This window comes from Oncorhynchus mykiss, chromosome 9, assembly GCF_057628025.1.
Source record: "Oncorhynchus mykiss isolate SJ-2025 chromosome 9, ASM5762802v1, whole genome shotgun sequence".
In the NCBI taxonomy this organism is placed as follows: Eukaryota; Metazoa; Chordata; class Actinopteri; order Salmoniformes; family Salmonidae; genus Oncorhynchus; species Oncorhynchus mykiss.
Genome location: NC_143030.1, coordinates 21,847,063 through 21,873,249, shown reverse-complemented (window position 1 = coordinate 21,873,249; position 26,187 = coordinate 21,847,063). Strand labels below are relative to the sequence as shown.

Sequence of the window (26,187 nt, the reverse complement as noted above, 5' to 3'; positions counted from 1 at the left end):
ATGCTGGACGGGTGGGCAGGTGGGAAATGTTATAGATAGGGATGGAAATTTCAGGGTTTTTGGTGGTTTTCCTAAACCAGGATTCAGACACGGCTAAGACATCCGTGTTGGCAGAATGTGCTAAAGCAGTGAATAAAGCAAACTTAGGGAGTAGGCTTCTAATGTTAACATGCATGAAACCAAGGCTTTTACGGTTACAGAAGTCAACAAATGAGAGCACCTGGGAGTAGGAGTGGAGGTAGGCACTGCAGGTCCTGGATTAACCTTTACATCACCAGAGGAACAGAGGAGAAGTAGGATGAGGGTACAGCTAAAGGCTATAAGAACCAGCCGTCTAGCACGTTCGGAACAGAGACTAAAGGGAGCAGGTTTCTGGGCACGATAGCATAGATTCAAGGCATAATCTACAGACAGAGGTATGGTAGGAAGAGAGTACATTGGAGGTAAACCTAGGCATTGAGTAATGAAGAGAGATATTTCGTCTCTAGAGACGTTTAAACCAGTTGATGTCATCGCATATGTAGGAGGTGGAACAACATGGTTGGTTAAGGCATATTGAGCAGGGCTATAGGCTCTACATTGAAATAAGACCGTAATCACTAACCAGGACAGTTAATGGACAAGGAATATTGATATTAGGGAGAGACATGCTTAGCCAAGTGATCGTATGGGTCCAGTGAGTGTTTGGGCTGAGTGGGGACACGGCGATTCAGACAGTTAGCAGGCCGGTGCTATCAAGCTAGCATAACAGCCTAGGAGGGACGTCGCGATGGGGGAAAAGTCTGTTTTGCCTCCTCGTGTGGTGACGTCGAATAGACCAGTCGTGGAATTAGTAGGGTTCCAAGTAGCAGAGGGGTCCAAATCCAATTGGCAAAATGGGTATAGTGGTCTAAGAAACTGGCCGGTGGATCAGCTAACAGTCCAATATGCTATAGAGAGCTAGCAGGCCGTGGTTAGCAGAATGGGCCTTCAGGGGATGTCTCGCCTGAGGGACAAGTTGGGATCCTCGGGCAGATTATGTCGGTATTCCAGTTGTGAAGGATCGGCTGGGTTCCATGTCCCGTACCGGCAGTAGAAGGGGTCTGGATATTGTAGCCGAGGAGTGGGCTTCAGGAGTAACCCAGGAGCCCTAGCTGGGAGATGTGTTGTGTTGTGCCATGTGTTTCTCTCTCTCAGCCTGCAGTGCTGTTAGCTGTGCCATGTGTTTCTCTCTCCTCCTGCAGTGCTGTTAGCTGTGCCATGTGTTTCTCTCTCCTCCTGCAGTGCTGTTAGCTGTGTCATGTGTTCCTCTCTCCTCCTGCAGTGCTGTTAGCTGTGCCATGTGTTTCTCTCTCTTCTTTCAGTGTTGTTAGCTGTGCCATGTGTTCCTCTCTCTCCTCCTGTAGTGCTGTTAGCTGTGCCATGTGTTCCTCTCTCTCCTCCTGTAGTGCTGTTAGCTGTGTCATGTGCTTCTCTCTTGTCCTTCATTGCTGTTAGCTGTGCCATGGGTTTCTCTCTCTCCTCCTGTAGTGCTGTTAGCTGTGCCATGTGTTCCTCTCTCTCCTCCTGTAGTGCTGTTAGCTGTGCCATGTGTTCCTCTCTCTCCTCCTGTAGTGCTGTTAGCTGTGCCATGTGTTTCTCTCTCTCCTCCTGTAGTGCTGTTAGCTGTGCCATGTGTTCCTCTCTCTCCTCCTGTAGTGCTGTTAGCTGTGCCATGTGTTCCTCTCTCTCCTCCTGTAGTGCTGTTAGCTGTGTCATGTGTTCCTCTCTCTCCTCCTTCAGTGTTGTTAGCTGTGTCATGTGTTTCTCTCTCTTCTTTCAGTGCTGTTAGCTGTGCCATGTGTTCCTCTCTCTCCTCCCTCAGTGCTGTTAGCTGTGCCATGTGTTCCTCTCTCTCCTCCTGCAGTGCTGTTAGCTGTGCCATGTGTTCCTCTCTCTCCTCCTGCAGTGCTGTTAGCTGTGCCATGTGTTCCTCTCTCTCCTCCTGTAGTGCTGTTAGCTGTGCCATGTGTTTCCCTCTCTCCTCCTGTAGTGCTGTTAGCTGTGCCATGTGTTCCTCTCTCTCCTCCTTCAGTGTTGTTAGCTGTGCCATGTGTTCCTCTCTCTCCTCCTGTAGTGCTGCTAGCTGTGCCATGTGTTTCTCTCTCTCCTCCTGTAGTGCTGTTAGCTGTGCCATGTGTTCCTCTCTCTCCTCCTGTAGTGCTGTTAGCTGTGCCATGTGTTCCTCTCTCTCCTCCTGTAGTGCTGTTAGCTGTGTCATGTGTTCCTCTCTCTCCTCCTTCAGTGTTGTTAGCTGTGTCATGTGTTTCTCTCTCTTCTTTCAGTGCTGTTAGCTGTGCCATGTGTTCCTCTCTCTCCTCCTTCAGTGCTGTTAGCTGTGCCATGTGTTCCTCTCTCTCCTCCTGCAGTGCTGTTAGCTGTGCCATGTGTTCCTCTCTCTCCTCCTGCAGTGCTGTTAGCTGTGCCATGTGTTCCTCTCTCTCCTCCTGTAGTGCTGTTAGCTGTGCCATGTGTTTCCCTCTCTCCTCCTGTAGTGCTGTTAGCTGTGCCATGTGTTCCTCTCTCTCCTCCTGCAGTGCTGTTAGCTGTGTCATGTGTTTCTCTCTCTTCTTTCAGTGCTGTTAGCTGTGCCATGTATTCCTCTCTCTCCTCCTGCAGTGTTGTTAGCTGTGCCATGTGTTCCTCTCTCTCCTCCTTCAGTGCTGTTAGCTGTGCCATGTGTTTCCCTCTCTCCTCCTGTAGTGCTGTTAGCTGTGCCATGTGTTCCTTTCTCTCCTTCTTCAGTGTTGTTAGATGGGCTGTGTGTTCTGTGCCATAAGTTCTCTCACCTCAGACCGGAGCGCAGCCAGCTCTCTCAGACAGCCATCTATCTCCACCTTCAGCCCTCTGGGTAATGTAGTGTGGGGTGATGTTGTGCTGGTCTGTTTTGTGTGTCTGGAGTGTGTGGACTAGCTCTCTGAGCTCCACCATTTCTCTCTCCAGCTAGGTGAATTTATCTCTCTCAATGATGGAGGAGCAGTGCAGTTGTGGGACATGGGTGTGTTCTCACTCTCTCTCTCTTCTCCTTCCCTCGCTCTCTCCTTTTCTGTGTCCTTCTCCTTCCCCCTCGCTCTCTTTCTCTCTCTTTCTCCTTCCCTCTCTCTTTTTATTCTTCTTCTTCTTCCCTCTCTCTCTCCTTCTCTCTCTCTCTCGCTCTCTCACTTTCCGTACTGTGTAATCATATCCTTTATACCATAGTCTCCCAATCTAATCTCATGCATCAATACTCTTTAATTCATCTGATTTGCTGGGACTCTCTCTCTCTATCTCGGATTCTTTCCTCAATTAATTCACACCCCAACACTACACACTCAAGAACAGTCAGTGCACACACACAAACACACGCTCGCACACACACACATGCACAGTCAGTGCATGCACACACACAAACACATGCTCGAACACACACACACACGCACAATCAGTGCATGCACACACACAGAAACACACACCAATCATTCCCTCAACTTGTCGACAGCCCTGCAATCAGCTCAAACAACAAGCAGTGAAAAATTGAAATGTTAGTCTTAATTATTTCCTCCATTCATTTGTACAACGAGTGTTCCCACCTTCAGCATAATCATCTCAAACTGCACAAATCAACAGCGGCAGCGGCACCCTGACAAAAACAACTATAGACAGACAGACAGAATGTTCATCTAGGGCCAAATCAACTGTTATTGTTCGCATGATGATTGCATATTGTTCAGTTGCTGCTTTGGTAATGGTGGTTGTGTGGTTTTGGATCCTGGCCGCTGAACCAAACTACTGTTATCCTGTTCCAGTGTGGTCTGTAGTGAGTATACCACAAAGGGAGACAGGGGGAGCAGTGGTGTGGTCTCTTTCTCTCTCTCATCCCCAACCAGCAAGGCTATCCCCATGGTTTACGGTTGCAGTAGGTGCTTCCTTCTCCATCCTTTCATCCCCCTTTTATTCTCTCCCTCTCCCTCCCTCTCATTCTCTCTCTGTGTTAGTGGCTCACTCATTATTGTCGTGTCTTTAGTTTCTCTGCAGCAAAACCTGGGGTTGCCAGGTTGGATACTGTATCACACAACTATCCACTCACACAGGCTTATGTAATCTCTTAAAGTCTATTTAGTAGGACTCTTTCCCAGAGAAAAGCATCTGGCAACCCCCATGGTTCTGATGCTGTAATGCTTCAGCCTTTTTAGACTGGCAGCTGGTAGCCAGTTACTGTTAAATGGGGAGTTTTCCAAGCATCTGGCAACCCCCTCGAGCAGAGCAGTGCATGGAGGGTTGCCAGAGCTAGTGCATCCCCCCAGAACATATACTGTATAGCAATAATGATCATCATCACTCTAATCATTACCATCATGCAATAAGAGGGGAAACAATAGTAATTGCTTCCACCCTCCGGTCCCTAGAGTTGTGTGTGTACATAAAAATTGGGTTTTAGAGGAGAGGAGAGGGGGTTGTGGATGGAGGAGGGGGGATTTTCAATAAGGTGATCGACTTCTCTGTTCTCCCCTTCTTATTATTCTCTTTCCCTCTTCTCTCTCTCTCTATTCACCCTCTCTCTCTTTCTGTGTTTAATTGGAGAAATGGTGAACTCCGTAATCCTTCCAATGTAGTATTTTAATTGTGTGCGGGCGGGATGCAGTGTTTTAGTAATTACTGTTGAAGTCAAAGCCCTTTAGCAGTTAGATAAGGAGAGAGGAGTTGGACTATTTTAACAGAGTAAAAGCTTTCTTTTGAGAGAGAGGGACAGGGGGGAGAGGATAGGAAAAGAAAGAAACAGGTACGAAAAAAAAACAAACTAAAATGGCATCCATTATCATGAAATCCAACAATAAACACAGCCCATATGTTGCTGAGGCGCCAGCCTCCTCCTACCACAATAAAATCCACATAATACAACAACAGAGTTTAACAGGAGGGTCACTGTCACTCTCAGAGGGTGTCCTGTCCACCAGCCCTACGTCTCACTGTACTGTCCCCATACATGCTTCACTCACGACTCACTCTGAAAACCACTGCATGCGACACAAGCATGCAAGCTTTGCACACTACAACTCTCCCCCTCTCTCTGTCTCTCTCACAGACACACACCCTCTCTCTCTCTCGCTCGCTCTCACACACACACACCTAAAAAACCGAGGTAGGTGTTTCCCAAGCCGTGGGCCACGTAACCCTCCATTCCTCCATCCTATCCTGCAGGCCAGCTGGCTGGCGTGTTTACGGGCATATTCAATCTCTCCCTATCCCAGTCTGCTGTCCCCACATGCTTCAAGAGGGCAACCATTGTTCCTGTACCCAAGAAGACAAAGGTAACTAAACTAAATGACTATCACCCTGTAGCGCTCACTTCCGTCATCATGAAGTGCTTTGAGAGACTAGTCAAGGACCATATCACCTCCACCCTACCTGACACCCTAGACAGACTCCAATTAGTTTACCGCCCCAATAGGTCCACAGATGACGCAATCGCCATCACACTGCCCTGTCCCATCTGGACAAGAGGAATACCTATGTAAGATTGCTGTTCATTGACTATAGCTCAGCATTCAACACCATAGTACCCTCCAAGCTCATAATTAAGCTTGAGGCCCTGGGTCTGAAACCCGCCCTGTGCAACTGGGTCATGGACTTCCAGACGGGCCGCCCCCAGGTGGCCGCCCCCGGGCCGCCCCCAATTCCTTGCGCAAAGACACCTCGCTCTCTCTCTTCTCTACCCCCTCTCTTTATCTCTCTAACCCCAAAACAAACTAGCACCACTCTCTCTCTCCTTCCTTCCATCTCTCTGTTTGGTGACCTCTCGGTAGAGGTCAGGCTCAGTCTGTCCTTGCCTGCTTTAATCCGACCATCAACTGATTCCCTCTCAGCTGAATATACAGTGGGGCAAAACAGTATTTAGTCAGCCAGCAATTGTGCAAGTTCTCCCACTTAAAAGATGAGAGAGGCCTGTAATTTTCATCATTGGTACACTTCAACTATGACAGACAAAATTTTGAAAAAAATCCATAAAATCACATTGTAGGATTTTTAATGAATTTATTTGCAAATTATGGTGGAAAATAAGTATTTGGTCACCTACAAACATGCAAGATTTCTGGCTCTCACAGACCTGTAACTTCTTCTTTAAGAGGCTCCTCTGTCCTCCACTCCTTACCTGTATTAATGGCACCTGTTTGAACTTGTTATCAGTATAAAAGACACCTGTCCACAACCTCAAACAGTCACACTCCAAACTCCACTATGGCCAAGACCAAAGAGCTGTCAAAGGACACCAGAAACAACATTGTAGACCTGCACCAGGCTGGGAAGGCTGAATCTGCAATAGGTAAGCAGCTTGGTTTGAAAAAATATACTGTGGGAGCAATTATTAGGAAATGGAAGACATACAAGACCACTGATAATCTCCCTCGATCTGGGGCTCCATGCAAGATCTCACCCCGTGGGGTCAAAATGATCACAAGAACGGTGAGCAAAAATCCCAGAACAACACGGGGGGACCTAGTGAATGACCTGCAGAGAGCTGGGACCAATGTAACTAAGCCTACCATCAATAACACACTACACTGCCAGGGACTCAAATCCTGCAGTGCCAGACGTGTCCCCCTGCTTAAGCCAGTACATGTTCAGGCCCGTCTGAAGTTTGCTAGAGAGCATTTGGATGATCCAGAAGAAGATTGGGAGAATGTCATATGGTCAGATGAAACGAAAATATAACTTTTTGGTAAAAACTCAACTCGTCGTGTTTGGAGGACAAAGAATGCTGAGTTGCATCCAAAGAATACCATACCTACTGTGAAGCATGGGGGTGGAAACATCATGCTTTGGGGCTGTTTTTCTGCAAAGGGACCAGGACAACTGATCCGTGTAAAGGAAAGAATGAATGGGGCCATGTATCGTGAGATTTTGATTGAAAACCTACTTCCATCAGCAAGGGCATTGAAGATGAAACATGGCTGGGTCTTTCAGCATGACAATGATCCAAAACACACCGCCCGGGCAATGAAGGAATGGCTTCGTAAGAAGCATTTCAAGGTCCTGGGGTGGCCTAGCCAGTCTCCAGATCTCAACCCATAGGAAATCTTTGGAGGGAGTTGAAAGTCCGTGTTGCCCAGCAACAGCCCCAAAACATCACTGCTCTAGAGGAGATCTGCATGGAGGAATGGGCCAAAATACCAGCAACAGTGTGTGAAAACCTTGTGAAGACTTACAGAAAACGTTTGACCTCTGTCATTGCCAACAAAGGGTATATAAAAAAGTATTGAGATACATTTTTGTTATTGACCAAATACTTATTTTCCACCATAATTTGCACATAAATTCATTAAAAATCGTACAATGTGATTTTGACAATTCATACAATGACAATTCATTTTGTCTGTCATAGTTGAAGTGTACCTATGTTGAAAATGACAGGCCTCTCTCATCTTAGAGAGAGAGAGAGAGAGAGAGAGAGAGAGAGAAATATAAATATCTGTTCACAACCACACCCCGCTGAGCCCCGGGGAATCAGCACAATTAGAACCAACCAAATCTTGAGAGAACAAAAAGATAATCACTTGACACATTGGAAAGAATTAACAATAAAACAGAGCAAACTAGAATGCTATTTGGCCCTAAACAGAGAGTACACAGTGGCAGAATACCTGAACACTGTGACTGACCCAAACTTAAGGAAAGCTTTGACTATGTACAGACAGTGAGCATAGCCTTGCTATTGAGAAAGGCCGACGTAGGCAGACATGGCTCTCAAGAGAAGACAGGCTATGTGCACACTGCCCACAAAATAAAGTGGATACTGAGTTGCATTTCCTAACCTCCTGCCCAATGTATGACCATATTAGAGAGACATATTTCCCTCAGATTATACAGATCACAAAGAATTCGAAAACAAACCCAATTTGGATAAACTCCCATATCTATTGGGTGAAATACCAGTGTGCCATCACAGCAGCAAGATTTGTGACCTGTTGCCACAAGAAAAGGTCAACCAGTGAAGAACAAACACCATTGTAAATAGAACCCATATTTATGCTTATTTATTTTCCCTTGTGTACTTTAACCATTTGTACATTGTTACAACACTGTATATATATAATATGACATTTGTAATGTCTTTATTGTTTTGAAACTTCTGTATGTGTAATGTTTACTGTTATTTTGTATTGTTCATTTCACTTTTGTATATTATCTACCTTACTTGCTTTGGCAATGTGAACACATGTTTCCCATGCCGATAAAGCCCCTTGAATTGAAAAAAGCAGAAGAGGAAGAGAGAGCAGAAGAGAGAGGGGTTGGTAGGCCCTTCATTAAACACACACAGCCCTCCTGTACCTCATCAATGTAAGGCCCCTGTATAAGGAACCTGCTTGGTTCTGGTACTGGTTCCAACTGACATTTTTACTTATTATTCGATCTGTGGACACAGTAGATTTCAAGATGTGACCTCTGACACCACTTAAAGTGAAGGATGTCCCTCCTACTATTTCATTCATCCATCAACTCCTGGCGGAACCCGACAATAAAGCCACAAACGAAGCAAACCTGACATCGTAATGCAGCAACTGAGAGGGGTTTCGTCGCTGTAGCACATTCAGAGATCAATTTATAGCCAGTAATCTAAAATAATCCATAGATTATATTAATATGAGATTAAAAGGAGAATTCCTAACAAGTTCAGGAAGCCAAGCTACAACTCTGTGAGACGTTCACAGCGATGGGGGCAGACATTTTGAACAAAAGAGATCTTTAGAGAATATGCACATTTTCTCTAACACTAAATATACAAATATGTGTTTTACAGTTATACGGAAGGTGAAACCTTATGGTTAGTCTTTTTATAAATTGATTATGCTATATTTAGAGAAAAAAAAAATCAGTTATATCAAGCCTTATTCATTGAGTTTTGTTGAATAGGAAATCTATCACATAAAATATTCCTATTTTCATATATCTGTATCATATTTGTACTGTGTACACTCAAACGTGACTACGCCTCAGAAACAATTTTTACCAGAAAAGTGAAGTTTCAACTTTCTTGGATTATGCAGCATTATTGTTTGTAGCCCTCTCGTGATAAATCATTACTTTGGGGGATTGAGAAGATTACATTTAGATACATTTAAGATGTTTTTAAAGCACAACAATACCTCTTGAGACACACACAATTTCTGTCTCATCTACTGTTCCTCTGAGGAGTAAATGAGAGCTCTCTTACAGGCTCATGGCCTTGGCTTAGTCAGTGTCTATGTCCAATATAGAATATGTATGTGACTGTGCGAGCTTTTATCTGTCACCCTGATGTTTGTTAGCTAGGCATTGCCCAATTGTAAACGAACCAGCTGTATGTTCATAAACCCTTCTGTAGGATCTCTGCTTTGGCTCACTGCACTCCAGTCCATTCGGTTTCAACCTGGCTATTTCTACCAGAGACGCTGGAAAACGTGTAGCAAGACAGCATTTTCCCCAGTGGTGTGGTGCCACCACAATACTTTCAATACGATACTAACAATATGCTGGCCACTGTTGATAGTGTGCAAAAAGAAATCTATAAAAAATACACTCTAACGTCGAGCCTACTGTAGCCAGGTCAATATCTCTTTGCGAATGACATTTTCTTAAATAGGCAAAGTCTTATTTTGAGATGTAAAACAAATACTCTCAAAATGGCATACTTTATAAACAAAAATGAATGCAGTTAATGCAATGTAATTCTAAAGAATAGATCAATGACTTACTTTTCTTAATTACTGTATATTAGACAGCTGTTTAATGCATATCACAATACCCAAATAAAGACTGTTTATAATCTCTGCATAAAGAGAGAAAGCATGTCAACCTATTGGCCCTGCATGACCCCCCCCCATCCAAGTCTGGACCAGTAGAAGTTATGTTCGGGCCAGTTGATTTTTGGCCAACTGGGCCAGTGAGAAAAAAAGTTAGTGTTGAACCCTGTCATAGCCTAGCAATGGGACCCAGAGTTTTACCATACCAGGTTATGAGATCAGGAAAAACTCCAGGCCCCCGAAAAGACACATACACATTTTTTTGCCACACCACTTTTTAACCTGTGGTGGCCACCTCACTTTCTACCCATCTCTGACTTCAACAGGGGCCTGTTAAGCCTGGGTAGGCTTGGATAGAACCCTTCCGTAGCCTGGACCGCAGTACATAGTTCTGGTGTGATTCGGACCGGGCCTCTCCGTTCTCTCCTCTCTGCTATCCATATGGAGCATTGCCACACAGTCCTTGTTCCTTACAGGAGCAGTGAACAGCCCTTAGCAGAGAAGCCTCCATTTTGTGATTTGATTTGGAGAGTGAACGACCAGTAAACTGAAACAGTTCCATTTCTATTGGATTAGAGCTGATCACTGCAGTGTCTCCTTTTCATTGCTACTCGTTTTTAGTGCTTGTAGAGGTTTAATTCTGTCCGGGGGGTTTACTGGAGTGGTGTGAAGACTGAACTTTACTGGAGTGGTGTGAAGACTGTTGTTGGAAAGCTTTTGCTATCATGCTTGTCCTTTGGTTTGATGTTGATATGGAAAGGATTTTGGGGGACGTTCTCTTTGATTGATGTCAAAACACACGTTTTTTAAATATGAAATAAACTAAAGAATATCAAGATCAATGGGTTCAAATTGAATGGCAAAAAAATCCACCATTTAAAATCAGCACTATAATGTATAAATACAACATTAACCGAAGCTCCACATTTTCTATTTCTATCTGTTTGGCTACTTTCTATTCATACAATAAGTGATGATTAGCTGTCATATATCCCGTTATTACTTCTCCTCCTCTCCATCTCTAATGTTTCTGTTGAGTTAAACCCAGCGAACAGGGGACGTCCTGAGGACATTCTGCGATGTTCCCATTAGGTCCCTTAATTCTTAGGGCTGAGATCCCGCTAACGGGATCGATATGACAGCCAGTGAAACAGCCAGTGAAAGTGCAGGGTGCCAAATTCAAAACAACAGAAATCCCATAATTAAAATTCCTCAAACATAGAAGTCTTTCACACCATTTTAAAGATACACTTCTTGTTAATCCCACCACAGTGTCCGATTTCAAATAGGCTTTACGGCGAAAGCACCACAAATGATTATGTTAGGTCAGAGCCAAGTCACAGAAAAACACAGCCATTTTTCCAGCCAAAGAGAGCAGTCACAAAAATCAGAAATAGAGATAGAATTAATCACTAACCTGTGATGATCTTTATCAGATGACACTCATAGGACTTCATGCTACACAATACATGTATGTTTTGTTCGATAAAGTTCATATTTATATTAAAAAAATCTCAGTATACATTGGCGCGTTATGTTCAGTAGTTCCAAAAACATCCGGTGATTTTGCAGAGAGCCACATGAATTTACAGAAATAAATGTTGATGAAAATACAAGTGTTATACATGGAACTTTAGATAAACTTCTCCTTAATGCAACCGCTGTGTCAGATTTCAAAAAAGCTTTACGGAAAAAGCAAATCATGCAATAATCTGAATACGGCGCTCAGAGACCAAACAAGCCAAAAAGAAATCCGCCATATTGTGCAGTCAACAGAAGTCAGAAATAAAATTATAAATATTCACTTACCTTTGATGATCTTCATCAGAATGCACTCCCAGGAATCCCAGTTCCACAATAAATGTTTGTTTTGTTCGATAATGTCCATTTATGTACAAATAAATACTTTTGTTCGCGCGTTTTGTAAACAAATCCAAACTCACGGAGCGCGTTCACTAGGAGCAGACGAAATGTCAAAAAGTTCCGTTCCAGTCCGTAGAAACATGTCAAACGATGTATAGAATCAATCTTTAGGATGTTTTTAACATAAATCTTCAATAATGTTCCAACCGGAAAATTCCTTTGTCTGTAGAATTGAGATGGAACAGAGCTCGCTCTCACATGAATGAGCGTTACGAGCTCAAGGTATTCTGGCAGACTCATTCCCCTCTCTTCCGGCCCCCCTTCACAGTAGAAGCCTCAAACAAGGTTCTAAAGACTGTTGACATCTAGTGGAAGCCTTAGCAAGTGCAACATGACCAATATCCCACTGTGTCTTCAATAGGGAATAAGTTGAAAAACGACCAACCTCAGATTTCCCACTTCCTGGTTGGATTTTTTCTCAGGTTTTGCCTGCCATATGAGTTCTGTTATACTCACAGACATCATTCAAATAGTTTTAGAAACTTCAGAGTGTTTTCTATCCAAATCTACTAATAATATGCATATCTTAGCAACTGGGACTGAGTAGCAGGCAGTTTACTCTGGGCACCTTATTCATCCAAGCTACTCAATACTGCCCCCAGCCATAAGACGTTAAGGGTTTTCAGCGTGATGTTATCCCTCTGACGTTCTGAGAACATTCTAAAAACATTGTTTGATGGTTCCAAGAGAACGTTCCTTCGCTGACCTTTGTCTAGTTCCCTGTAAGTTCCCAGGACACTTAATATATTAATAGGACACTTAATATATTTTTATAAGGACCATGTCAGGACCTTTTTAGGATGTTCTCAGGATGATCATTTTACTAGTCCTTAGGACATCATGTGATGGTCCTAGGGGAATGTTCTCAGGGAGACCTTTGTCTAGTTCCCTGTAACTTCCCAGGACATCACTGAGGACCATTTCAGGACCTTCATTTTACTAGTCCTTATGACGTTGTGTGATGGTCCTAGGGGAATGTTCTCTGGGGGACCTTCGTCTAGTTCCCAGGACATCACCGAGACCATGTCAGGACCTTTTTAGGATGCTCTCAGGACGTTCATTTTACGAGTCCTTAGAACATCTTGTCTTCCAATAAGCTTTCCTCTCATTCCCCACAAATACTTCGCTAAGTGTGTGCATGCCTGCCTGGCAGGGGTGCGTATGTTGATACACGTGCATGTACGCCCTGTGTGTGTGTGTGAGTGTCCTGTATATGTGTGTACACCCTGTCTATGTCTCTGTGTGCATCCTTGAAGTGAGTAAAGGGAGTGTACCGTGTGTGTGTATACCGTGTGCATGTTGTGCAGGGAGTGCTCTGGCGTGTTTCCAGTGGGAGAGATTGATGGCACATTAAAGCGAAGGACGCGTCACGCACCTGTGCTCCTGTAGTGCAGGGGGACCAACACACAGGTAGACAGGATGCTGCAGTCAGCAAGGTGCCCCAGACACACACACACACACACACACACACTACAAGTATTAATAAGACACATTAACCCACACCACACACTTGTTCTCACATCTCTCAAAAGGTGGCTAACCCACCAGAAATTCACACACACAGACATCCAAAGGACACCCTCACACACACCTATTGTACATCCCTACACACACACACACAAGGTACATGTATCTGCATCCATGGACCTGCACGCAGATCAGTGTCCCCATAATACATGATGCTCTGCTACATCACCTACCCTACCATCACCATCACAACACTACCCTGTCTTATCAGGACATCCCCATCACAACACTACCCTGTCGTATCAGGGCATCACCATCACAACACTACCCTGTCTTATCAGGACATCACCATCACAACACTACCCTGTCTTATCAGGGCATCGCCATCACAACACTACCCTGTCGTATCAGGGCATCACCATCACAACACTACCCTGTCTTATCAGGGCATCACAACACTACCCTGTCTTATCAGGGCATCACCATCACAACACTACCCTGTCTTATCAGGACATCACCATCACAACACTACCCTGTCTTATCAGGACATCACCATCACAACACTACCCTGTCTTATCAGGGCATCACCATCACAACACTACCCTGTCGTATCAGGGCATCACCATCACAACACTACCCTGTCTTATCAGGACATCACCATCACAACACTACCCTGTCTTATCAGGACATCACCATCACAACACTACCCTGTCTTATCAGGACATCACCATCACAACACTACCCTGTCTTATCAGGACATCACCATCACAACACTACCCTGTCTTATCAGGACATCACCATCAGGGAACTTCTTTACTGCACTAAACACCCTGTTATTCTAAATTCTACCACTCTATGCTTTACTTAAGCTACCTCTAATGGGTTGGTTGGGGGACACCCACACATAGTACTGCTCTTCCAGATGTCATTTTCATAATGAACAGTGTTGGCTGGCTGAACGGCAGGATAGAGTGAATTGTTTTAATGTGTTTCATGTACTCAGTATAGAAGGCATTGAATATTTGACTGTGTTTCATGTTCTCATATGTCAAAACATGGCTTTAAGTGGCCGGTAGAAGAAATATTTTAGTGTAGTGTGTGTGTACAGAGTACACAGTGCATTCGGAGAGTATTCAGACCCCTTGACATTTTCCATACTGTTACATTACAGCCTTATTCTAAATGTTTTTTTTCTTTAAATCCTCATCAATCTACACCCAATATCCCATAATGACAAGCAAAAACAGGTTTTTATAATTTTTTGGAAAGGTATTAAAAATAAAGAACATACAGTGCCTTGCGAAAGTATTCGGCCCCCTTGAACTTTGCGACCTTTTGCCACATTTCAGGCTTCAAACATAAAGATATAAAACTGTATTTTTTTGTGAAGAATCAACAACAAGTGGGACACAATCATGAAGTGGAACGACATGTATTGGATATTTCAAACTTTTTTAACAAATCAAAACCTGAAAAATTGGGCGTGCAAAATTATTCAGCCCCATTACTTTCAGTGCAGCAAACTCTCTCCAGAAGTTCAGTGAGGATCTCTGAATGACCCAATGTTGACCTAAATGACTAATGATGATAAATACAATCCACCTGTGTGTAATCAAGTCTCCGTATAAATGCACCTGCACTGTGATAGTCTCAGAGGTCCGTTAAAAGCTCAGAGAGCATCATGAAGAACAAGGAACACACCAGGCAGGTCCGAGATACTGTTGTGAAGAAGTTTAAAGCCGGATTTAAATGCAAAAAGATTTCCCAAGCTTTAAACATCCCAAGGAGCACTGTGCAAGCGATAATATTGAAATGGAAGGAGTATCAGACCACTGCAAATCTACCAAGACCTGGCCGTCCCTCTAAACTTTCAGCTAATACAAGGAGAAGACTGATCAGATATGCAGCCAAGAGGCCCATGATCACTCTGGATGAACTGCAGAGATCTACAGCTGAGGTGGGAGACTCTGTCCATAGGACAACAATCAGTCATATATTGCACAAATCTGGCCTTTATGGAAGAGTGGCAAGAAGAAAGCCATTTCTTAAAGATATCCATAAAAAGTGTCGTTTAAAGTTTGCCACAAGCCACCTGGGAGACACACCAAACATGTGGAAGAAGGTGCTCTGGTCAGATGAAACCAAAATTGAACTTTTTGGCAACAATGCAAAACGTTATGTTTGGGGTAAAAACAACACAGCTGAACACATCATCCCCACTGTCAAACATGGTGGTGGCAGCATCATGGTTTGGGCCTGCTTTTCTTCAGCAGGGACAGGGAAGATGGTTAAAATTGATGGGAAGATGGATAGAGCCAAATACAGGACCATTCTGGAAGAAAACCTGATGGAGTCTGCAAAAGACCTGAGACTGGGACGGAGATTTGTCTTCCAACAAGACAATGATCCAAAACATAAAGCAAAATCTACAATGGAATGGTTCAAAAATTAACATATCCAGGTGTTAGAATGGCCAAGTCAAAGTCCATACCTGAATCCAATCGAGAATCTGTGGAAAGAACTGAAAACTGCTGTTCACAAATGCTCTCCATCCAACCTCACTGAGCTCGAGCTGTTTTGCAAGGAGGAATGGGAAAAAATTTCAGTCTCTCGATGTGCAAAACTAATAGAGACATACCCCAAGCGACTTACAGCTGTAATCGCAGCAAAAGGTGGCGCTACAAAGTATTAACTTAAGGGGGCTGAATAATTTTGCACGCCCAATTTTTCAGTTTTTGATTTGTTAAAAAAGTTTGAAATATCCAATAAATGTCGTTCCACTTCATGATTGTGTCCCACTTGTTGTTGATTCTTCACAAAAAAATACAGTTTTATATCTTTATGTTTGAAGCCTGAAATGTGGCAAAAGGTCGCAAAGTTCAAGGGGGCCGAATACTTTCGCAAGGCACTGTAAATATACATTTACATAAGTATTCAGACCCTTTACTCAGTACTTTGTTGAAGCACATTTGGCAGCGATTACAGTCTCGAGTCTTCTTGGGGATGGCGCTACAAGCTTGTCACACCTTTATTTGGGGAGTTTTTCCTTTTCTTCTCTGCAGATCCTCTCAAGCTTTGTCAGGTTGGATGGGAAGCGTCACTGCACAGTTATTTTCAGGTCTCTCCAGAGATGTTCGATTGGGTTCAAGTCTGGACTCTTGGCTGGGCCACTCAAGGACATTGTCCCGAAGCCACTCCTGCATTGCCCAGTTGGAAAGTGAACCTTCGCCCCAGTCTGAGGTGCTGAGCACTCTGGAGCAGATTTTCATCAAGGATCTCTCTGTTCTTTGCTCCGTTCATCTTTCCCACGATCCTGACTAGTCTCCCTGTCATTGCAGCTGAAAGACATTCAAACAGCATGATGCTAACAACACCACGCTTCACCGAAGGGATGGTGCCAGGTTTCCTCCAGACGTGACGCTTGGCATTCAGGCCAAAGAGTTCAATCTTGGTTTCATCAGACAGGTGCCTTTTGGCAAACTCCAAGCTGCCTGTCATGTTCATTTTACTGAAGACTGGCTTCCGTCTGACCACTCTACCATAAAGGAGTGATTGGTGGAGTGCTGCAGAGATGGTTGTCCTTCTGGAAGGTTCTCCCATCTCTACAGAGGAACTCTGGAGCTCTGTCAGAGGGAGCATTTGGTTCTTGGTCACCTCCCTGACCAAGGACCTTCTCCCCCGATTGCTCAGTTTGACCGGGTGGCCAGCTCTAACAAGACTCTTTGTGGTTCCAAACTTCTTCCATGATGGAGGCCACTGTGTTCTTGGTGATCTTCAATTCTGCAGAATTGTTTTGGTACCCTTCCCCAGTTCTGTGCCTCGACACAATCCTGTCTCGGAGCACTATGGACAATTCCTTCGACCTCATGGCTTGGTTTTTGCTCTGATATGCACTGTCAACTGTGGGACCTTATATAGACAAGTGTGTGCCTTTCCAAATCATGTCCAATGAATTGAATTTACCACAGGTGGACTTCAAGTTGTAGAAACCTCTCGAGGATGATCAATGGAAACAGGATGCACCTGAGCTCAATTGAGTCTCAAAGCAAAGGGTCTGAATATTTATGTAAATACGGTATTTTTGTGCTTAAGTTTTAATACATAATACATTTGCTTTGTCATTATGGGGTATTGTGTGTAGATTGATGAAGAAGAAAAAATATTTCCTACATTTTAGAATAAAGCTGTAACGTATCAAAATGTTGAAAAAGGGAGGGGGTCTGAATACTTTCTGAATGCACTGTATGTGTGTGTCAGGATTGGGCTCAATTCGAAGTGAAGGTAGTCAATTCAGGAAGTTAACAAAAATTACATTTCAATAATAGAATTCATTTTCAATGACTTGTCAATAAACTGAAAAGTAGAAGCTATTTATTTCAAAAGTTTTAAATGTCTGAATTCTACATTCAAATCACTTCCTGAATTGACTACCTTTGATTCAAATTGAGCCCAACCGTGGTGTGCGTCGATTTGTGTGGGGGGAGGGAGAGAGACAGAGAGAGACAGAGAGAGAGAGATGCCAGGGGGCATAGGGTGCCATTCCATTTTCCGTTTTGTCTCTCACCCCTCGTTGTTGCACCCTAATCACTCCGTGATCAATGCAAATGAACCACACACCCAGTTCTGACATCATGCATGCATGCATACACACACACACACACACATACACACACACACACATACATACATACATACATACATACATACATACATACATACATACATAGGCTGGGGGAGAGGAGTAAGAGTTTGGGGGGGTCGGGACACTGTTGACAGAGAGATCACACTCTGCACGCATGGCCATGAGGGGTGTAGCGGTGTGTGTGTGTGTGTGTACATGTGTATGTACGTGCGTGTGTGTGTTTTTGTCTGCATGCACGGTGTGTGTGCAGTCAGCACTACTTAAGGTAAAATACTTTAAAGTACTACCTAAGTAGTTTTTGGGGGGTATCTGTATGGGGTCAATTTCACGCCATATGTATTGAATTCAAAATAAAATAAAATTGTGAACATGGTAAATAAAGTTGAGAATGTAAACATTATATTTTCCAGAACGGGTGAGATAATGGATGTCGAAAATCAAAAGCCAAACAATTGAAAGCAAAATATATAGAATTGTAAACAAAAATAAGACATCAAAACCCCAAAACATGTAAGCAAATAATTTTAAAGCGAGAGCGAACCAGTTACCAACAACTCCGCCGAATGTTGTGCAACAGGTAATTCATATGTTTACCTAAGTAGTTAGATGGTTTGTCATTAAATGTATTAGATAGACATGCTTGTAATATCCGTACATTATTGACCCGTGACTGACAATTTTGAAGTACGTTAGCTGAAACTATAAAACGAGGTGACGTCAGACCATCTACTTAAGTAGGCAAATGAAATAAGCCTGTGAAGAATAACCGTCACTCCAAAACTAGCGGACTGGCAGTGAAAGCAAAGAAACACAAATCGAAAGCAAAGATACAAGTAGTGTAACCAAAAGGTAGTACATGCAGGCAAGAGTGTAGGCCAGCGGGCCTCCCGGGTGGTGCAGTGGTCTCATGACTCTGGATCCGAAGGTGTTCATTCTCAGTGTTTTTAAATTTTTTACATTTAATTTTATCCCAAACCATATCCCTTAACACTCATACCCGTGTACAGGTAAAAAAAATGACAGGTTTGGGCACTGATAAGCGCCTAAATTACAGGTCAGTGGCTGTACAGTACATGCTACAAATTAGGTCAGCTCTCAGGCTCTCGCCTTCACACCACTGTGCCGGGTTTGACTGACAACCGTTCTGAACCTGAGCACCGCGCACAACAAGAAGTTGCCCAGATCCCCCCTACAATAGGCAGTAATGCTGTAAATGAAGACAATTTATTTTCTAAAGATGAGACGTCGAGGATTATAGTAAACACCGCGTTGATGTCATACTGCACAAGCAAGCCAAACACCAAGCAGTCCAAATGTGCACTTCACATTTCCATATCATAAAACTCATGTCATATACAGTGTAAGTGTTTATGATCACCATGTTTGATGTACAGTCAGAAGATGACATGGCGCCACACCCTGGGTTGTTCTGAGCCTGTGTTTGTGCACCTGAATCACTCACGACTCCTCTCTATGCACGCAAAAATGACCATCTGTTTCTGTGAATTGCCCTGTGAAAGCCTAATACTTCAAGATCGTATTTTATAACGTAGCTAGTCACGTTGGCAATAAAACAAACTTTCAAATGATGCCCACCTGACCCAGATTGCCATGTATAATGTCCTGTTATTAGACTGCATAAACAACAACAGTAATTGTGTGATGGCGGGGATGCAGGGTGTTCCAAACAAAACAACCATAAGTGTGCTTGCTCTAGTTCCTCAACAGCACAGCAAAAATAAAGTAGTATAGTTGAAGACTCTTCTTTGGGTCATAAAAGTGCATTGAAATGATTTAAGAACTGTGAACACTTTGGAGAAGTGAGTGTCACTTTGAGACACTAGTTAGTCGTCTCACTTCAACCCTTGGCATTTTTTTGTCTTATGTTGCACCTACTCCACATTTTTCATGCTCTGTGTAGTGAATGAATCCAAAGCATTTCCTGATTTCGTTATCAACAAATGCGCGAAAAGTACAGTAAATGTAAAAATGCACATATAAATCAACAATCTAATGTTTGGATTCAATCCTTTGTCAGGTGAACCGTTGTCTCCTCAACTTTGTTCTAATCATTTTTCCATCATCTCCAAACTGTTCCCTTTCAATTGCTACCATGATTGTGCACACACCTTTCATATGCTTTCTGTAAGAAACATTTCAATTATACCTATCCATGTAGGCCAATTACCACGAGTGTAAAGGGTTAACCCTTTACATTAAAACCTACCCCAACCAGAAACCGTGGATAGATGACGGCATTTTGCGCAAAACCTAAGCGTGAACCACAGCATTTAACCAAGGCAAGAAGACTGGGAATATGGAAGCATACAAACAGTGTGGTTATTCCCTCCTCAAGGCAATCAAGCAAACTAAATGTCAGTGTAGGGACAAAGTTGAGTCCCAGTTCGACGGCTCAGACACAAGACGTACGTGGAAAACCAGCCACGTCGCGGACACTGAAGTCTTGCTTCCAGACCGGCTGAACCCCTTCTTCGCTGGCTTTGAGAATAACACCGAAGTGACCCGCTATCAAGGACTGTGGGCTCTCCTTCTCTGTGGCCGACGTGAGTAAGTCATTTTAGCGTGTTAACCCTCGCAAGGCTGCCGGCCCAGATGGCATCCCTAGCCGCGTCCTCAGAGCATGCACTGATCAGCTGACTGGTGCGTTTACGGACATATTCAATCTCTCCGTATCCCAGTCTGTTGTCCCCACTTGCTTCAAGATGGCCACCATTGCTTTCTTAGGTACAGGGACAAAGGTAATTGAAGTAAATTACTATCGCTCCATAGCACTCAGCTCTGTCATCATGAAGTGCTTTGAGAGACTAGTCTAGGATCATATCACCAACACCCTACCTGATACCCTAGACCCACTTCAATTTGCTTATCGCCCCAATAGATCCGCAGATGACACAATCGCCACCATACTGCACACTGCCCTATCCCACCTGAACAAGAGGCATACCTATGTAAGAATGCTGTTCATTGACTATAGCTCATTATTCAACACCATAGTACCCTCCAAGCTCATCATCAAGCTCGAGGCCCTGGGTCTGAACCCCACCCTGTGCAACTGGATCCTGGACTTCCTGACAGGTCGCCCCCAGGTGGTGAAGGTAGGAAACAACACCTCTTCGCTGATCCTTGCAACACTGGGGCCCCCACATGAGTGGCCTTGCGTGCCTCCAACTCAACCATCAAGTTTGCAGATAACACGACAGTAGTAGGCTTGATTACCAACAGCGATGAGACAGCCTTCAGGGAGGAGGTGAGGGCTCTGGGAGTGTGGTGCCAGGTAAATAACCTCTTACTCAACATCAACCAAACTAAGGAGACGATCGTGGACAGGAAACAGCAGAGGGAGCACACCCCTAGCCACATCGATGCCACCGCAGTGGAGTAGGTGGAAATCTTCAAGTTCCTCTGCGTACACATCACTGACAAACTGAAATGGTCCACCCACACAGACAGTGTGGTGAAGAAGGCACAACAGCGCCTCTTCAACCTCAGGAGGCTAAAGAAATTTGGCTTTCACCTAAAACCCTCACAAACTTTTACAGATGCACAATTGAGAGTATCCTGTCGGGCTGTATCACCGCCTGGTACGGCAACTGCACTGCCCAGAACTGCAAATCTCTCCAGAGGGTGGTGCAGTCTGCCCAACGCATTACCGGAGGCAAACTTCCCGCCCTCCAGGACACCTACAGCACCCGATGTCACAAGAAAACCAAAAAGATCATCAAGGCCAACAACCACCCGAGCCACTGCCTGTTCACCCCGCTATCATCCAGAAGGCGAGGTCAGTACAGGTGCATCAAACCTGGGACCAAGAGACTGAAAAACAGCTTCTATCTCAAGACCATCAGACTGTTAAACAGCCATCACTAGAACATCAGCGGCGGCTGCGTATTGATATAGATTAGGAATCACTGGCCACTTTTAGAAATGGATCACTAGCCACTTTAATAATTGTTTCCATATCGAACATTACTCATCTTATATGTATAAACTGGACTCCACACTATTCTGCTGTATCTTAGTCACTTCTAAATTGTGTTAACATATTGCATCACCCATCTCACATGTATGTACTGTATTGTTTGCAGCTTCTTCAAAATGTGATGTTTGGAGAAACGTGGCTAATGGTCAGAATCTGATGCCAAATTGGTAAAACCATGAGATCTTGCTGGTGTTTGAGTGAATGCGTGCATGCGTGCGTGCGTGAGTGAGTGAGTAAGTCAGTGAGTCAGGATGGCTAGGAGGTGTGCGTGGACCGTATCTCCATGTCATCCACGTACAGCTGTGTTTGCATACCATCAGGCAAATTGATTGAATAGAAAATGCTAACGTGTTTATTCCTCTCCCAGTGCATGTGAATACAGTCATTAGAAGTATGACCACTGATTAAAGGGACCATGCTTCTCCTCGCCACTCATTTTTGACATTGAGGCAAGCAGCGGGAGTAGAAGATGCTGCCTCAGCAGAAACAGCACTTCATCTGTTTCCTGCATCAAGTCAAACACAATGAGCGAGAACGAGACTGCTGCATCCTGTACATGGCAAGACAGAGGATGAATATGTTGTGTGTGTGTGTGTGAGTGTGAGTGGTGTGGGAGTGTGTGTGAGTGTTTGTGCCACCTGTATAAGGTACAGATGGTGTTACAGGTTAATTATGAATCACACCTGAGGTGGTTTACATATTGATACCAGAGGCATAGCTGTCACAGATTGTGCGTTTCTGTCTGTGCGTTCCACCGTGCATGTGTACACGTGTTTGTGTGTGTGTGTTCTCCCTCTGTGCTCCTTCTTTGAAGGTCATCAGCTGAACAGTTGTTTCCGATCCCGATTCGACTGCCCCTCTCTGACCCGCTTTGGTACCATGGCCCTCTCACGAATTCCCCCCCCCCCCCCCCGAAGGCACACACACAACCCCCACCCACCTCATAAAGTCACCACCTATAGATGCCTGTGGATGATGACATCCATCTCAAAAAACCAATGGCTTTTTCACCACCACAAATCAATAAGGTAGCACCTTGAGCGTTTACACTCATTGATCATTATGGAGGCCAAATGTTATCTAAAACGAATTTATAGCAGGCTCCATTTTCACATCTGTCCCATTGGCAGTAAACTGGAGGTGAGTAGTGAAAAAACAATGGAGCCCAACAGAAGACTGGAAAATGTACGGCCATCTTGGCGGTGGTGTGAATAACAGAATATAAATGGCTGTCACAAGCTCACAGCTCATAGCCTTTTATAGATCTGCAACCACTTGGAAACAATAATGCAATGAAATAATTGAACATGTCCAGTGGTATGTAACAGTTTAATTTGCTGTGGTTTATTGCGGTAGTTTTATTTGTGTATTTCATACGCTAGGCTACTAATGGGAAAGCAATATCCAGATGGATGAACCCAATGGATCATCTTCACAGACTTGCAGTGTGTGTGTGTGTGTGTGTGTGTGTGTGTGTCTGTGCAACACTGTCTACCGTGTGTAGTTACTACAGCAAGTGAATGCCTGCCATGTCATCCCCAATACCAGCCGTCCCCCTGTAGCAATCAGAGCTCCATTATAAATGCATGTAGCAGCTTCTCTGAGTCCTGGGTTTATAATGCAGCTACACCATTCCCCAGCTCCCCGTTGTCCCTGACTAACTACCTGGCTAGCAGACGTCAACACCATGTTGAGGAAGAAGACAGACTTGGAGGGAGGGAGGGAGATAGAGGAAGGAGACAGATGTCAACACCATGTTGAGGAAGAAGACAGACTTGGAGGGAGGGAGATAGAGGAAGGAGACAGATGTCAACACCATGTTGAGGAAGAAGACAGACTTGGAGGGAGGGAGGGAGATAGAGGAAGGAGACAGATGTCAACACCATGTTGAGGAAGAAGACACTTGAGGGAGGGAGGGAGGGGTCCTTGAGAATATAAGGGTTTGGGCACTGCGAGAGCAAGGGAGTAGAGAAGTGGGGGAGATGTTGGGGTAACCTCTCAATTTGAGGGGTTAACATATGTTAACATTGCCAGAGCAAGTGAAATAGATAAGAAATAAAATTGAAATAAACAATACAAAATAACAGTAAACATTACACCCACAAAAGTTCCAAAATAATAAAGACATTTCAAATGTCATTATGTGCAAATGGTTAAAGTGCAAAAGGGAAAATAAATAAACATAAATATAGGTTGTATTTACAATGGTGTTTGTTCTTCACTGGTTGCCCTTTTCTTGTAGCAACAGGTCACAAATCTTGCTGCTGTGATGGAACACTGTGGTATTTCACCCAATAGATATGGGAATTTATCAAAATTGGGTTCGTTTTAGAATTCTTTGTGGGTCTGTGTCTCTAATATGGTCATACATTGGGCAGGAGGTTAGGAAGTGCAGTTCAGTTTCCACCTCATTTTGTGGGCAGTGTACACATAGCCTGTCTTTCCTTGTTAGCCAGGTCTGCCTATGGCGGCTTCTCTCAATAGCAAGGCTGTACATAGTCAAAGCTTTCCTTAATTAAGTTTGGTTCAGTCACAGTAGTCAGGTATTCTGCTACTGTGTTCTCTCTCTCTCCAGAAATTGTGCAGGGCTGAATGGTTGCTCTCCACACTGAGCACAGTGTTATTGATGAAATCAGTTTGTGTGTGTGTGTGTGTGATTGATAAATCAGTGTGTTAATGAGCAGTGCTGATGGGGCCTGATGAATCACACCGCAACGATGAGCTGCTCATTGTCACACACACACTTCAGCGAAGGGTTGTAATTTACCCAGGCCTTATCGAAGGGTGTATGGGTGGATTTATAGTAGTAGTAGGGCCCTTTCCTTTCCCGATATCTCTAGCCACGGCAGCACCGCACACACACACACACAAACGCAGTCAGGCATGCGCCAACCCGTGCGCACTAGATGTGTGTGTCCCTGACCTGATATGCAGTAGAAGTGTTATTATATTCTGTTTGGTAAACAGCATTTATATGTCCTTCTCAAACACACACACACACCTATAAATCTTCCCATTCCTTCTCAAACACACACACACACACACACACAATTCCAGCGTGGTGATTCCTCCTCTCTGTGGTTGCAGAGGGGCAGGCTGACCTTGTTAACAGCTGACTGGGCTGTAGTGGAGGGTGAGGCCGTCCTTCGTATGGGTTGTTACCAGCCACCCGGTGAGTGAGTTGAGATGGGGTCTGACGGAGGGGGGTGGGGAGGAGGAGGAAGGGTCAGTCAGGGACATGCACATCAGATCATCATCTGTCACTGACACACAGGTAAGCAGCGATTACAGACGATACACACATGCATCACATCCAGGCAGGCGAACACACACAGAAATGGACACAAGCAACCTGAATGTTTATTTAGAGCTTGCTCACACACGCACCTGTACATAAACACATGGAACCTAAACTACTTGCTTAGGAAATAGTGGGGCATGAGTAGGTTATGGGTAAGTACGTATGGGTATGGACGTATACTGTATACTGTATATTGTATGACCACGCACACACATGCAGGAAGGAACACGTGGAGCACTCAGATACACCGACACACTAAAACAAATAGACCCATATCACCACAGCACCAATATAAACAAAACAGCGTACACCAACTAGAAGATCACACATTGCAATACCACACGTTTGAACTGCCACCATATTTGATACAGGCATTAAGTTACATAGTTAACCTCACTCTCCATCCAGTCCTCTCCATCCCTCTCTCCATCCAGTCCTCTCCATCCCTCTCTCCATCCAGTCCTCTCCATCCAGTCCTCTCCATCCCACTCTCCATCCAGTCCTCTCCATCTCTCTCTCCATCCAGTCCTCTCCATCCCTCTCTCCATCCATCCCTCTCACCATCCAGTCCTCCCTGTCCCTCTCTCCATCCAGTCCTCTCCATCCCTCTGTCCATCCAGTCCTCTCCATACCTCTCTCCATCCAGTCCTCTACGTCCCTCTCTCCATCCAATCCTCTCCGTCCCTCTCTCCATCCAGTCCTCTCTGTCCCTCTCGCCATCACTCTCTCCATACCTCTCTCCATCCGGTCCTCTCTGTCCCTCTCTCCATCCAGTCCTCTCTCCATCCCTCTCTCCATCCGGTCCTCTCTGTCCCTCTCTCCATCCCAGTCCTTTCCCTGTCCCTCTCTCCATCCAGTCCTCCCTGTCCCTCTCTCCATCCAGTCCTCTCTGTCCCTCTCTCCATCTCAGTCCTCTCTGTCACTCTCTCCATCCCTCTCTCCATCAGTCCTCTCTGTCCCTCTCTCTGTCCCTCTCTCCATCCAGTCCTCTCTTCATCCCTCTCTCCATCCCAGTCCTCTCTGTCCCTCTCTCCATCTCAGTCCTCTCTGTCACTCTCTCCATACCTCTCTCCATCCC

At 44.5% G+C, this 26,187-nt stretch overlaps 1 protein-coding gene across 1 annotated transcript in view; it reads right to left on the bottom strand.

Moving 5' to 3' along the window:
* Positions 1–26,187, bottom strand: part of fgf11a (fibroblast growth factor 11a) — a 117,513-nt gene that overhangs the window by 77,774 nt on the left and 13,552 nt on the right. The window lies entirely within an intron of this gene.